This window comes from Lactuca serriola, chromosome 7, assembly GCF_051521515.1.
Source record: "Lactuca serriola cultivar US96UC23 chromosome 7, Lser_US96UC23_V15, whole genome shotgun sequence".
Classification (NCBI taxonomy): Eukaryota; Viridiplantae; Streptophyta; class Magnoliopsida; order Asterales; family Asteraceae; genus Lactuca; species Lactuca serriola.
In genome coordinates, this window is record NC_136414.1 from 72,513,779 (window position 1) to 72,531,167 (window position 17,389).

Genomic DNA, 17,389 nt, shown 5'->3' on the forward strand with positions numbered 1-17,389 from the left:
TAATTATACTTTTCCCACAAATAAAGCTCATGGCTTTCTTTGAAATCCATGTAACGGTCTTCCAACCAACACATCCATACCAGATGACCTTAGTGTACTAGATTTAATGAAATCCCTCGGGTTTACTTGCCCGAACCTCAAAGGCCACGGAGTAGCTTTATTTGAATACATACATACATACATACACACACACAGATATATATATATATATATATATATATATATATATATATATATATATATACATACATAAGTTCATGACTTTCTACGGAACCCATGTAACGAACTTTCAACCCAATCAATCCCAAACAATTAAAGCTTTTGGCGATTAGGTGTAGAACACCCTTTGGAGTTTACTCATTCGACTACCAAAGGTCATAGATTGACTTAATAATAATTTTTTTTTTGAAATTAAAAGCTCAGACAACACATAATACCCTTTTTAATTTATTTTCTAGGCTTATTTCTTTATATTTTCGTCATTGACTCTTCTATTGTTGGAACATCTCACGGTCTATTACCGTGGGGTGCTTCTAAGACATTTTTTTGGGGGATTGATGTCAACACGCAAATCCCCATAAGTATAGTTGGAAATTGTGTCCCCAAGCAGGGTATTTAAAAGGGAACAGGCAGAAAGGACTTTTTAGAGTGTTAGGAGGCTCGGTTCACTGAAGTTTTATATTGTTTTATGATTTCTTGAATTTGGCATTTTGGGTCCTATTGAGCACTTACTGTTCATAAGACCGGTCACATGTCCCGAAGCTTGACTCATACCTGTCGTTATGCTCCGGTGTTGAAAACCTTTTCATTTTCTGTTTTGCATGAGTAGATTCAAGAGTTTGTGTTCGTGTGTGATTAGCTTGCTTTGAGATTTTCAATAAAAAGAGCAAGTCTAATCTTAAGGCACCTACCAACTCAACTGTTTTAAGAAAATTCGGGTGATTGGATTGGATCAAAACAAACATAAAATTATTTATTTATTTATTTTGAAATTTATGCAATGCAAAAATTGAGATGCAATAGATGCAGAAAACGAGAGAACAAAAAATAAAATGAAAAATAAAATAAAACGAAAAAGTAAAAATTATTATGCAATATGTACAAAAATGCAACCTACATGCAATGGGATCTATTTGCATGGATAGATGCCCCTCCCCAGGCTTAAAATATAGCATCGTCTTCGATGCTTAGAGAGAGGCATAGCCGGCCTATTGAGGGCCAGGTGGTGGAGGATAAGCCGTGAACTGTGGAGGGTAATAGGGCTGGTAATCTGCAGGATAGGAGTGCATGTTGCGGTTATACTTCTCTTGAGTGGCCCATCGTTTATCAAACTCGGCCCACCACAGCTCCTGCTAGGCCCAACGCTCCTCATGTAAATTGCGGTAGTCCTGGAATTCGGAGGTGTGCTCAGCGACACCTGTCTAAATCTCGCCTACCTCCTGCTGAAGGCTCGTGTAATGATTGTCTAATCCTGCAAACTCACTCATATAAATGTTGTGTTTGGGAAAGGGAATGGGACGAGTCGAGCTGGAGGCACCTGACGGTGGATCAGGGGGATGGGATGTAGTGGTTGGGAGCCCACGGATTACAGGAATACCCAAATTGGACCGGATGCCCTAATTTGTAGATGGAATGTTGTTGTTTAGGGCGAGTATCTTCTTGTTTCGGCTATAAATACATAGATGCCCTTGACCATCTACGGTCCAGTGAACATCCCCGTTTGGCTTACGGTTGAAGAGGTGCATATTCTCCATGACCTCAATGGATAAGCGAGTGCGGTCCATGATTATGTCAATGGGATTATTGCGGAGGCGGAGACCAAGATGTTAGACTATTATTGAAACCATTCCTCCACAGTGAAGTTGGCCACCATTGCTCATGGAGTTTTTGAGCATCTTGTGAATTACCCAACACCCAAAATGAGGAAGTTCTTCGAGTTTGTGAATCATGAACCATAAGACTTCTAATTTCATCTTATTTTCCTTGCTAATATCTTATTGAGGGAACAAGAGAGAAGCAAAGATCCGGTGTGTGACTTTAAGGACCGGATATTTGATGCCAGAAGCTTTTGCAGTACCCGATTGAAATTCGTGCTCACAATAGATGTCACTCCAAAATCCTCTAAAGCTTCGTTCAAACTCGACATTCATCCTACCTTTTGCCTGATATGTAAAGCCCGTAGATCCGGCCTAGTCAATTTAGAGGCAATACGTGTCGAAAATGACTTTTCGGCAAAATATTATTTAGAATAAATAATCTTAACCAAGTTTTAGTATATGTTACAAGGTTTCCATACATATAAAGACTGCCGAAATCCGAGTTATAACGAAGAAGTTATGACCCGTCGAATTTTCGCGACGGAACCGGCACGATACCGGAAAACGTAAATAGTGAATTTACGATAGAGCGAGATTTAGCCTTAACCATCAAAACAAAAGTTGTAGAATATGTTAAACCGAAAGCGTCCATAAAAAGAACGCCCAAATCTGACTTCGTATGAGAAAGTTATGATTTTTCGAAGTTTCAGATTAGCAGTGTACAACCTGAAATTCGAATATTAGATTGAGCGGTTTTTAGCCGACACAACCTAAACGAGAATCGAAGATCTCGTTATTAGTAGCGTAACGATAAAAAGACAGACGAAAATGGACATCAGATTAAGAAGTTATGAGATTTTAACGGACCAATCTTGTCCCGGCCGTTAAAAATATAACTTTAAAAATAAAATCAAAATTAGCCGACGGAGTCTAAACGAAAGTTGTAAAGTACATCTCCACCTACGCGTGGATATAAATAACGTCAAAAACAAAGTTCGTATGAACGAGTTACAAATTATAATAGCATATTTACATATTAAAATAAAGTATAAATCATACACACACACACACACACACACACACACATATATATATATATATATATATATATATATATATATATATATATATATATACATATGTATATATCATTAGAAAGGTATCGACGATGCGGTCATTATAAAACTAATGTTGAGCTCTTTCGACATTAGTTTAGTACAGATATCGTTAAATCTATTTAAAATAGTATTATAAAGGGGTGTTTAGTTGTTTATATAACTAAAAGGTCATTAAGTAATTATGGAGGGTAGTTTTTGAAAATTTAATTAGTATAAATAAGAGCCTTGGGCTCTCATATTTCTTGCACCATTCTCTTGATTCAAGAGTCTTTCTCTCCTTATCCCCCGAGCATTTCGGTCCCTCGTGATTCGACTTCTCTTTCTTTAGTTTTAGTATAGTAAGGTGAGCGCTGAAGCGCTGCACAAATCTTTCTTAGAAAGATTCAGCGACGAAGTTCTGCCCCTGCAGAGCCTGACTCCTAGCTAAAATCCCCTTGTAAGTAAGTTATGCTTACCCTATTTTAAATATAGTTTATATTTAAAATTAGTATTGTTATTATAAATTTATAATAAATATTTGAGCTATTATTATGACTTATATAAGTGTCGTTATAATATCTTTTTAACTACTCGCGGTACGGGGAATCTGGTTTAAAGGGCTGCATAGGGTTGTTGGATTTCAGAAGTGCTATACACCAAAATGGTCCTGCCCTCTGGTGTTTTATGTATGGCCCCTGTCTGTACATAGTGGTTGGAAAGTATTGTTTAAACGCTTATATAATAATAATAATAATAATAATAATAAGACTAATAATTTGTCACGGTAAATATTAGACTAAAATCTAGTGGTAATAATACTAGGTTTCGTCGAAGGAAATTATTTTAAAGTAAACGAAGTGTTGTCCGAGTACCGAGTCACCACCTTCTCAGGTGAGTGCATAGTTACTTTCATATTACACATAGATATGAAGTATTTTATATAAACTATGTGTTATGTGTGCATATTATCTTAATACTTGTTGTCTATGCTGGATTAACGTTTTTTTATACATGTTTTAAATGATTTGAACTGTATACGTATTTTAAATATACAAGTATGTTGGGTATGAGATGGGTAGATGAATGATGAGAGATAAAAGATGATGTGAGTAAACATTGGCAGCTATAGACTTAGTGCCTAACAAATAACATCGACAGCTATGGACTTAGTGCCTATTGGACAAACACCGGTAGCCATGGACTTAATACCTGTTAGGAATTGGTAGCTATGGACTTAGTACTTATTAGATAAACACTGGTAGCTATGGATTTAGTACCCAGCAGCTATGGATTTAGGGCTTTACGAACGAGCATTGACAGCTATGGATTTAGTGCCAGTCCTATAACTCTGGAAGCAAAGGACTTCAGAATGAACGAATGCGGGATAGATGACTCTTAGGATAGATCCTTAAGAGTAAAGAAGATAATGGGGATGGGTAATTGGGTCGATTGTTTGATTGTTTAAACATAATAATTATATTATTGTGGGTTGAAAACCCTATGTACTCACCAGGTTTCCCAACCTGACCCACTCAGTTTATTTATATCACGGGTGTCGATATGAAGTGACATTACACTGAGAGATTAAGGAGATATAGATCACTAGTGTAAATGAATATAAGTTCTGTTTATGCTTATGTTTCTGTATTGACGATGACATCCCAAATGTTTTAAAATGAATAAAATATGTTTCTTCAAAAATGCTTTGATCACGTATTTATCGTGTTTTTTTTTCTGGGAATAAATTCTGCAACATATTTATTCAAAGAGGTACTCTGATTTTCATAAAGCGTAAACAAAATCGTTCTTTTCTGGCCGTGAAAATGGGGACGTGACAGTTGGTATCAGAGCATTAGTTTAAGCGAACTAGGAATTTATAGGAAATTTCTAGACTTAAACTTAGAATGCTAAGTGATGATTGTGAGGAGTGTGTCTAATAGATTTAGGTAATACATGAATAGACACAAGCACTAGCTTATTTTAGGAATGATGCCTAAATTGCTTTTACGTGCTAAATGATTTGTTATGCCTTATGCTATAGTTTGATCGAATCTATGGTCTGTTGCCGACCGGATCTGTAAACCTTATGTGTTTTGGATTCTAAACGTATGAATACGATATTAGAAATAGCATATAAACGTATCGGAGTGATAAGGATGATTTAAACGTCAATTCTAAATTAAGATCTAGATTCACCTTATTCAGTGTATAGATCATAATGACAAGAACCCGCAGTGGAGCTGGGAATGCAAATAGGAATAGGAATCAACCCCCGGTGATTCAGCAAATACTTGTCATAGTAGAGGATGTACCCGAGCCAATCACCATGGCTGGAGTACAAGCCATGGTTCGGGCTATATTAGCTGAACAAAGGGAAGAAATGAGGCATATGTTGGATATGGACGAACCTACTATGCTCATTGAGCAACCCGAACTGATTCCCGAGCAATCGGAGGAAAGGAACTACAGCCGCCAAGTGAGTCAAGTGGGGACTCAAGGTGAACGAAGGGATGGCCCGGAAAGGAGAAACGACAAGGATGGGTGAATGTACAAGAATGTATTGGGTGCGAAACCACCAAGTCTCTCAGGAAGCCCAAATCCGGTTGAAATTATGGATTGGATCTCCGAGATGGAGATGGTGTTTGAGAGCCGCAGCTGTAGCGAGAAACAGAAGATTGTCTTCGCAGTAAGACAGCTGAAAACAGGAGTCTTTAGCTGGTGGAAGCTACTGGCAGATACGATGCCACGAGGAGAAGCCCTAAGGATGTCATGGGAAGAGTTTTGGAACAGTTGAAAATGCAGTACTTCTTAGAGATAGATCTGATAGACCTGAACAACGAGTTTCAAAACCTGAAGAAAAGGAAGATGAGTGTTGATGAGTATGCCATTGCATTCACCAAGAGGATGAAGCTATTTCCTTACTTGGTTCCTACCGAACTCTCCAAGATTGATAAATTTGCTAACGGATTGCCCACTGACTTTGGCCCAATGGTCAAAATGGCAACTACCTTGAAAAAAGTTGTTAGGGAAACTAAGAACGTAGAGACCCAGATAAGAGAAAATGGTCTAGAAAAAGATAAGGCAGGAGAGAAGCGGAAGTTTGAAGGATCTTCAAGGTCCAACAAGGAGAGCAAATTCTCAAAGCTTGGAGGAGGAGAAGGAGGTGAAGTGAGATGGTGTGATAAATGCAAGAAGAAGCATTGTGGGAAGTGCAACGAAGAAGTAACTTGTTACAAGTGTGGAAGGGTTGGTCACTATTCCAAGGACTGCACACATAATGATAAGGTATGCTACGGATGTGGAGGCAAGGGGCACCTGTCAAGAAATTGCCCAAAGAAAAACGAAGCAGCAAAGATAAACACACCACCAAGACCAAGGGCATTCCACATGATCCTTGACGAGGCAGAAAACTATGCAATGAACCAAGGATGAGGAATCCATACCCGAAGATCGAGTTATGAGGTAGCCTAAGAGATAGAACAATATGATGTAGCCTATTAGAGGCATAGTCTAGGGTGAACTTGAACACCTATGTAATAGTTTCAAGAAATAATGAAGCCTTCGTTTTGCTATCTGATGTGTTAAACTGTTATGTGATTTTCTTGTATGGTGACTTGGAAAACTGTGAGACAATACTTGAAACGAGTATGAGTAGGTGTGAAAGGTAGTATATGCATATACTACCGGAAGCATAGGACTCAATCTTGGATCAGGGAACGTCACAAGGTTACCAAGAAGCTAGTAATTGATAACGTTTTATTCAAGTATGTCGTTACCATCGTTTCGGTAATGACTAAAAAGATTGTTGATATTCCGACCCTAGTGGTCATATAGAATTAAGTCCGACTACGCTGAGTATGATATGTGGTTTAGAAAATCAAGTTCGATGTAGCATCCGACTTAAGACGGAAGATTGGAATAAAAAGCGATCAGTAGAGGTATCACGAAAAGTTGCTTGTAGCTAGAAATGCTACCTTTTAAAATGTGATTATATCCAATTAGAACATGAAGGAAGGTATAGTATGTTTTGGAATATAACTATACGAGACCTGAGTCTAAACATGCATCACATGATGGTAGGTCATAATTTGAAGTCTAACCTGAGATAGAAAGCAGATGCACGATCGAGTACTGCTTACAGTCAATAAGTCTAAGAGACAGACTTGAAGGAATATAGAAGTTATAATTATTACCAAGGATGAAGAGATGACGTATGGAGTCATTATACGAGCCATTTTTCGTTGATGATTCCGGGATGTAATCATCCTAAGGGGGAGATAATTGTAACGCCCGTAGATCCGGGCTAGTCAATTTAGAGGCAATAAGTGTCGAAAATGACTTTTCGGCAAAATATTATTTAGAATAAATAATCTTAACCAAGTTTTAGTATATGTTACAAGGTTTCCGTACATATAAAGACCGCCGAAATCCGAGTTATAATGAAGAAGTTATGACCCGTCGAATTTTCGCGACGGAAACGGCACGATACGGGGAAACGTAAATAGTGAATTTACGATAGAGCGAGATTTAGCCTTAATGATCAAAACGAAAGTTGTGGAATACGTTAAACCGAAAGCGTCCATAAAAAGAACGCCCAAATCTGACTTCGTATGAGAAAGTTATAATTTTCGAAGTTTCGGATTAGCAGTGTACAGTCCGAAATTCGAATATTAGATTGAGCGGTTTTTAACCGACACAGCCTAAACGAGAATCAAAGATCTCGTTATTAGTAGCGTAACGATAAAAAGACAGACGAAAATGGACATCGGATGAAGAAGTTATGAGATTTTAACGGACCAATCATGTCCCGGCCTGTTAAAAATATAACTTTAAAAATAAAGTCAAAATTAGCCCACGGAGTCTAAACGAAAGTTGTAAAGTACATCTCCACCTACGCGTGGATATAAATAACGTCAAAAACAAAGTTCGTATGAACGAGTTACAAATTATAATAGCATATTTACATATTAAAATAAAGTATAAATCATACACACACACACACACACATATATATATATATATATACATATGTATATATCATTAGAAAGGTATCGACGATGCGGTCATTATAAAACTAATGTTGAGTTCTTTCGACATTAGTTTAGTACAGATATCGTTAAATCTATTTAAAATAGTATTATAAAGGGGTGTTTAGTTGTTTATATAACTAAAAGGTCATTAAGTAATTATGGAGGGTAGTTTTTGAAAATTTAATTAGTATAAATAAGAGCCTTGGGCTCTCATATTTCTTGCACCATTCTCTTGATTCAAGAGTCTTTCTCTCCTTATCCCCCGAGCATTTCGGTCCCTCGTGATTCGACTTCTCTTTCTTTAGTTTTAGTATAGTAAGGTGAGCGCTGAAGCGCTGCACAAATCTTTCTTAGAAAGATTCAGCGACGAAGTTCTGCCCCTGCAGAGCCTGACTCCTAGCTAAAATCCCCTTGTAAGTAAGTTATGCTTACCCTATTTTAAATATAGTTTATATTTAAAATTAGTATTGTTATTATAAATTTATAATAAATATTTGAGCTATTATTATGACTTATATAAGTGTCGTTATAATATCTTTTTAACTACTCGCGGTACGGGGAATCTGGTTTAAAGGGCTGCATAGGGTTGTTGGATTTCAGAAGTGCTATACACCAAAATGGTCCTGCCCTCTGGTGTTTTATGTATGGCCCCTGTCTGTACATAGTGGTTGGAAAGTATTGTTTAAACGCTTATATAATAATAATAATAATAATAATAAGACTAATAATTTGTCACGGTAAATATTAGACTAAAATCTAGTGGTAATAATACTAGGTTTCGTCGAAGGAAATTATTTTAAAGTAAACGAAGTGTTGTCCGAGTACCGAGTCACCACCTTCTCAGGTGAGTGCATAGTTACTTTCATATTACACATAGATATGAAGTATTTTATATAAACTATGTGTTATGTGTGCATATTATCTTAATACTTGTTGTCTATGCTGGATTAACGTTTTTTTATACATGTTTTAAATGATTTGAACTGTATACGTATTTTAAATATACAAGTATGTTGGGTATGAGATGGGTAGATGAATGATGAGAGATAAAAGATGATGTGAGTAAACATTGGCAGCTATAATATGTTGTTGTCTCCAACCTTATACTTCAATCCTTACAGCTTGGGTTGATCGTTGTCTCCAAAGTTCCCTTGATTTTCCTATTGGAGATTTCTGCTTCCCCGTTGGTTTGGGGGTAATATGTTGTTGAGACTTTATAAGTCACCCCATACTATTTCAAAATGGCTTCAGGAATTCGGTTGCAAAAATGAGTCCCACGATAACTTATGAGTGCTTTTAGAGTGTCAAACTGAGAGAAAGTCTGTGCTTTAAGGAAATCCACAACCACTTTGGAATCATTAGTACGGTGACCTTGGCGGACACCCATTTGGACACATAGTCCACCGCCAACAAAATATATGAACAACCAAAAGAGGGCGGGAATGGTCCCATGAAGTATATACCCCATACATTGAATATTTCACAAACTATGATGGGTGAAAGGGGCATTTGATTCCTAGAACTTATGGACCTGAATCTTTGGCACTTATCACAATGTGCACATAGCACATAAGAATCATGAAAAATGGTAGGCCAATAAAATCCACTATCTAAGACTTTTCTAGCTGTCCTTTGTGGTCCGAAATGACATCTACAAGCAAAAGAATGATAAAAGTTAAGTATGGATTGTACCTCTTTTTTCTCAACACACATTCGATCATTTGATCCGCACAATACTTCCAAAGGTAAGGCTCATCCCATACATACCCGATGTGCGTTAAACGAACTAGTTTTAATCCTACTTATAAAATGTAAATTAATCACACAAAAGGCAGTGAACCTGTCTATTGATGGTATAGTTTTAGTAAGCAGGGTATCGAACTCAGGGAACGGTAATTTAAACTAACTACTAAAATTATCTAATATTAACTAACAAATAATAAAAGAGATGGTTTTCTCTAGTTTTGCAAGACTAGAAACTTACTAACTAATAATTAAACTAATTAACTAGAAACTAGGAAAGCAAAGATTCAACTAAATTCAATAATGAAGGAAACTTTTGTTTAGGTTCAACTCAATTGATCCTATGGTTGATTTTATGGTAATAGTGCAATGGATTAGTTGTTCTATTGGTTACCGATTCAAGTGATTAGGTTCACATTCGCTACACTAATCCTTATAAAACAAACTAACTCAAACAGTGGCCAGTTGTCTAATTTACTTTAATTTCCTAGGTTATTTATTTGGGTTAATTAAGACTTGTAATGGTCAACTAAATTGGCCCTTTAGTTAACCTCTTGTTGATGGTCATTACACAAGCTCAGACGGGAATTTACCTATTTTCCTATTAATTCTAGTTTCACATTCTCTAATCCTAGTCATATAATAAAGTGGTCACATAAATTATATGAGGTAACAATTAAGAGATGTTCATACAACTTAATTCTCTTCCTATTAACAGAAAAATAGTTATCATTCACACATAAGGTTCTTTAACAAGCTTAGACTAACAGAATCACCAATATAAAACTAATCCTACCATAATATCAATATTGTCTCCCCAAACAGAAGTTAAAAGGTTTTAGCTCATGATCGAGGCAATTGAAAGCACAAAAACGAAATCTATATGTCTATACATGATGGAAACAATAGATTGAATTGAAAGTAATGGAAATTTACTCTAATCTCCTTCGGAATTGGATTTAGGGTTGGATCTTCGTTCTCTAGGTCTTCTCTGACTTCTATTCGCAGCTTTTCTCTCCAAGGGTTCTCCAGAATTCCTTCTGTCGTTTTTATAGATTTGACCCGACTCGCCGAGTCCATGACCGACTCGTCAAGTCTATCCCTTACTTCCCGTGCATGGTAAGTTAAGGAGTCCTTATCTTCTCGAATCTTCATATCGACTCGTCGAGTCGACGACATGACTCGCCGAGTCTCTTCCATTTTGTGGCCTTTTCTTCTTTTGATCGTTCCAAAGCTTCCCAATGAGCACTCCTGCTTCTTTTTACTCCCAAGCATTATTTTTGGACTGAAAACACAATTCACACACTTTTAAGTATCTTTTGTCCATAATATGCAAATAAATAGCTAATAATTGATAAGAATTAATATTACATAAAGGGCTATATACACATATCAAAATACCCCACACTTGACTTTTGCTTGCCCCCAAGCAAAACTGAATTTTAGCACATTAGAATCACATAGGACAACTCCAATCGAACCCAGCCATTATGCCAAGACCGCAACACATGCATTTGTGTCTAAAATTTTCCTAAGGAACCCCCCATACTCTAAATACTCACAATCCTCATAAACATTCGCCCATTTTTTCCGAATAATGCTCATTTTATGCATCCCTCCTCCGCAGAAAACCTCCTAACCTCAAGGTATTTTTGCTTGAGCAACCCAAGCATACATAATCTAGACAATTACAATTTATGACACCACTATGGAGCTCTTTTGGAATTCTTCACTTCTTTGACATTTGTTCTTTGATTTTTGGGTACCTTCAACTTTTGAATTTCTTCATAATTTTTGATCTTTGAACTTCATACTTTAACTTTGATGCTCCAAAAATTCTTCAAACTTTTTCTTGTAATTCTCTCTCTTTTTTTTCACATGTAACTCACTTTTTCCACTCAAAACCCTACATGCTTAAGAAGGGGTGCTCAACTTCAACCTTTATTGGTTAACGATAATAATTTTCCTGGATACATTTCTGGTACACGATGCTAAACATATTGCATCCTTCAAACTAAGTGAGGTCGTGTTTTTATCCCATGATTTCACTAGAATAAGGAAGCCACAAATGCACTAGAACGTATATAGGCTCAACTAAACATTTGGGTTTTCATGCAATCATCAACATAATTCTAACATGGAATCCTAATTTTTTTACCAAAATTTTCTAAATTAAGTCCTAAGTAACATTTTTGGTATGCAAGAGTGCAAATTTTTTTAAAATAGACCTAAATTAGGATATTAGGATTCTAAATTTACTAAGATGTAACCAACCCCCTATTGCATGTTATGCATAAAAATATGAAACATAGAAAGAATTGGAACAAACTCCCCTGGGGTAGCAGTCGTGAAGCTGATTTTCTTCAATTAAGCTCCTACTTTGAATGACTTTAGACGTGGGAACAACTCATCCATGTCTCGGGCGTCATGTCGCTTGTGGTAGCTCTAAATGTGCAGGAGAGATATTGGGAAATCCTCAGGAAATAATTGTAAAGATAGGGTAGCCAAGTGATGTAACGAATAACATCTAATCATCAGCCTTCTAGGGTGAATAATGAACGACTCATCGAGTCTGGTAAACGACTCGCCGAGTAATAGCACGAAAAACATGAAATCGTGAAAATATACTGGGACTCGTCGAGTCTGGTAACTGCACTCGGTGAGTCCTTGCTGGGTGAAAAAAATTAACTCTGATTTGTATCCAGCTTTAGGTGGACTTCAAAAACTTCCCAATGCTTCGGTAACCATTCACTCATGAACCCCTTTAGAACCGGACTCAACACCTAGACTTAATATGTTGCCCTTTCTTGACTCTTTCCATCTTTCCTCACATTCTCTAGACTCCTTATGCTAGTATTCTCTAATTCAAATTCTGAAAGGAACCAAAGGAATTAGAACATCAAGCACATAATTCAAATCCTAATTAAAAGTTGAAAACACACCAAACAAATAAAACAAAAGAAAAACAATTTGTTTAAAACACAAATAAAAAGAACTAGTCATCATCGTCCCTTCCATGCATAGCTTCACTTCCTCCAACTCTACTCTGCCTTGCGTTAATGACTTGGTCCCAAGATGGAATGTAGGGGAAGTTACCCCCATCAATATGTGGAATATGAAAATGATCAAAAAGCCGAACATGGGATTTGTTGCTAAAATTTATACCCCTCGCCATTAGATCTTGAATCTGCCTCATCTTAACATTGTACCAATCCATTGGTACTTCGTCATTGTCCACCGGAATCACCAGCGGTTCCTCTTCCGCTTCCCGCCTAAGCAGTTAATATCGGCGTTTTCCAAGTGATTTCCAGGTGGGATATCGGTTATCGGTACTTTTCAAAATAGCGATGTCAAATATCGGTCCAAAATATCGGACCATGAAAATCGGTGATATTTACCAATATTTCCAGGCGATTTCCAGGTGGGATATGGGTTAAGTAATTTACTTGCTGTTTTTTTTATGTTAAGTCATGGTCTTAAATCCTATGGACTTAACTTAACTGAACCTGCTATTATGTTAAGTACTTAATTGTTAGTTTTAGGTCATAGACTCATTCTTTAAGTATTAACTGATCTTATTGTTATGTTAATTGTTACATACTTTAGTGTTAACTTACCAGTTTCAATAGGTTTAATCATGTTGATGTGTTAAGTACATAATTATTAAATGACAATGATGATATTAAAGATGTGGATGATCTATATAAAATAATTGGATGTCTTGGTTAATTTGGACTTGGAGGAAGAGTCCATGGCTTACGTAAGATTATGAATCAAACATTGACAGTTTTGAATTTTGACTTTTTATATTAATTTTATGTATGTATGTATATGTATGTATGTATGTATGTGTATATATATATATATATATATATATATATATATATTATGCATGATATAAAAATACTGATATCTCATCGATATCCCATCACGATAACTTATATCCCAAATATCGACCCTTGACCGATATTTGATTTTGGACCGCTATAACTGCCTAGCTTCCCGCTCACGTCTTGATCGAACCCTCCGTCCCGGTGCCTCAGGCCCAATCACGGGATCGTCATTGGGAATAGCATAATGTCCCCCTCCATAATCCTCGATAATTCTAGCCCTCCGAAAAAGAATATGATTAAAAGGAGGGGTCGGAATCATCGTCATGAAATTCCAAGCACCATGAGTCATCAACCCTTAAGAGTGGGCTAAAAGCGTCACGAACATACCCCCATTAAATTTTGAGGTTTTTCGGTGCTTGACCGCCCCTTCAGCCAAGTATGAAGCCAAGCACCATGGTATGTTGCAAAAAGTGTTGGGTGTAATGATGCTCCAAAGATAAAAGACATCAAGGTTAGAAACCTTGTCATCATCCTTTCGTTGATTGATAGTGTTGGAAATAAGGCGGTGAATAAGGCAGTGAGTAGGTAATCGTATGCTTCCCTCTTGAGCGGATTTGGGAATGTAAAGTTTGTTGGCAATGGTGTTCCACTAACGCATGCTTGTGACACCATCCGGGAATACCTTATGGCAATGCTCCAAAAAAATACCAAATGCAGCCGTGTGAGTCAAGTTTTGGTCACAAACTCCCAACCTCCAAGCTAATTCAACCATAGAACATTTGCGAACCTCACCCCCAAGGCAAAAAGTGATGTTCTCAGGGCTATAATAATCATCCCCACCCCGAAAATGTATTGTGGAGAAAAATTCCAAGCACAATTCTCGATAGACCGGCTCCCGGATACGAAACAAACGACTCCAACCATCGCACGTGATTGACACCCCATCATGAGTAAATTCCTTAACAAGGTATGGTGCCAACTCCTCTTCGTATCGGATGTTCTGTAGCCATTCCCAGTTCAACCAAATCTCCTTTTTCTGGATATCTGCAAGTTTCTTCTTCCACCTGGTCATCGTGGATTGGGACTCGATTCATGGAAAGTTCAACCAAGGGAAATCTTCTTGCCTTCCTTGTGAGCTCTGACCCCATGAAAACATGGTTCCTGCAAAACAAACAACAAATAATAAAAAAAACACAGAAACAAAATAAATATGGGTTTCACGACTGGACTCGTCGAGTTCATGAACAGACTCGGCGAGTCTGATGAACTGCATGAGTCAGTCGGCGGGTCTTGTGAAATTTCAACCATAAAAACTCAAAATTAGTCCAAGGGCTTGTCCAGGAATGTGTATAAGGCATATTAGTGCAAGAACATCCATCCAAAACACCATAATTAAGTCAAAATCAAAACCCTAAAATCTCTAAAATTTCAAAAACGGGTGTTCTATCAAATTGATACTTTCAAACATCTAAAAATCATGACTTTAACAGAAATAAAGAAGAAATTAAGTACCTTACTTGATGGATTTCGAAAAATTGGAAGAAAATTGAATTTTTTTTGATGAATGCTTGAGAGAGAAAGAGGCGCACGGCGAGTGTGTCTGCTGATACCATGTTTCAAATTAGGGTTAAAACCCTAGTTTAACCGGATGTAAAAAAAATGTTTTTTTTTCAGTAAATATAGTCGACTCGTCGAGTCGGGGTCAGACTCGTTGATTCTGGTCGCGAATGAAAGCTATCCGGACTTTGAATAGACTCGTCGAGTCAGTATCCTAACTCGCCGAGTCACTTGCAATCTAAAAAAAATCATATGATTTTGTCATTCTTTTCACAAAAATAATCAATCCACCCCACACTTAGACCATGCTTACCCTCAAGCAATAATTTTTGATGATTTAGAAGATGAAAACAGAAAAATCCTAAGAAAATCAAACAAAAACTAAAACGGAAATGATAAAGGAAAAAGAAAGCAAACTCTCATAACGGGTTGCCTCCCGCCAAGCGCTTCTTTTTGAGGAGCAATTTTGTTTCCAAATTGGCAAGGAATCGAGATGCTTCCCGGGTCGCCTTTCTTTCCTGGTAGCTCATTTAACACTATCTTAGCGACTTCAACCATATCTTTTCTAGCGGAAAAGAGACCTTTAAGCAAGTTTACATATTTAGGCGTTTGAAGAATTGTTTCAACAAATGGAATGTTGACTTGAAGGGCTTTAACATGTTCCATGAAATTTTTGTATTCTTTAGCCTTCTCATCAGGTACGGATCGAATTGGATATGGCAGAGGCGGCCTATAAGGCATTAAAGAAACAGCAGTTTTGTCATCAGACCTTGGACTCGTCGAGTCCATTAGAGGGACTCGGCGAGTTGTGACGGGTTTTGCTGAACTCGAATCTTCTGTCTTTTCTGCATGCTCCTTAGTTGAGACCTTTTGTGCAGGGGTCAGAGGAGTGAAAATTTCCCCAAAACTAGTTTTTATTACGTTCACGTTCTCCATTCTCGGATTATTCTCGGTTTTACTTGGAAGTTCACCCAGTCTTCTTTGATTGATTTTCTGAGCAAGTTGCCCCAGCTGTGTCTCAATGTTGTGGATGGATGCTTGTTGGTTTCTAAGCATTGTTCTTGTTTCTTGGATTGCAGCATCATGATCATTATGTCTCTTTTCTAAAGCAGCTACAAGCTTGGTAAGCATCTCCTCCAAACTTGGTTTTCTTTCTTGTGCCAGTTCCTCCTTTTGGTAAAAACCTCTTCCTTTTTGTTTGCACTTCTCCTCCTTAGCCTTCTTGTACTCATCATATGGGAGCCACTCTTTCTTTGGTTTTCGCCAATCTTCATCATATCGGTCACCACTTGAGTAACACACTTGCACCTTCTTATTGCCATTTTCATCCAAGTCACAATCTCTAGTAAGATGAGGCTCATTGCAGTTCTCACAACCCACCCTAATAGCATGTATCGTTTGATCCATTTTGTCCATCCTCCTATCCATGGTTTTCAACATAGCCATGGCCGCTGACAAATCTTCTGAAGCTGCATAGACAGCCCCCCTTTTCACATCATTTCTTGGATTATGGTATTCTCTAGAGTGCTTAGAGAATTCTTCAATTAGTTGCTTTATAACCGGATGTGCCTTCTTCGTTAGTGGACCTTGCGAGTCAAGTAATTACCTTGTTGTAACATTTACTCCATCATAAAAGATGGACACTTCTTGTTGACTATTAAGGTCATAAGGTGGGCAATTCCTTAGTAGGCTCTTGTACCTCTCCCAAGCTTCATAAAGTGACACTCCAGCTTCTTGTTCAAAGTTGGCTATGGCTTTCTTTAGCTTAGATATCTTGGAGGGTGGGCAGAATTGATCAATGAACTCTTCTTTCATCTGGACCCATGTAGTGATGGATTCGGGGGCAGTGACTTGAGCCAATCCTTTGCAGCACCCTTTAATGTAACCGGAAGCATGCGAAGTAGCTGAGTTTCCCGAGGCACGTTTGGAACATTGAAATAATCCGCTACATCATTAAATTCATCCAAGTGTTTGTAAGCATCTTCGTGGTCTTTGCCGGTGAAGGGGATCTCCTTAAGTTGAGCAAGGATGTGACCCTTAAGCTCAAAAGTAGCAGTTGCAGGAATTGCGGGTTGCACAAGTGCCGGGACAGTGTCATCGCGTATCCTCTTCTTCCATTCCCCCATGGGAACTTCATCGATGTTAGCCATGGTAATAGCTAAATCGTCGCCGGAATCAGAGTCGTGCCCGTATGTAGGTTCTTCTTCTTCTTCGGTTTCGTACTCGGTGTCCTCCTTAATCGGGTCTTCGCTTGCTAAAGAGACGTTGGATTATCCGACTTTCTTGCCTTTCTTCTTGCTGAAAACGGATTT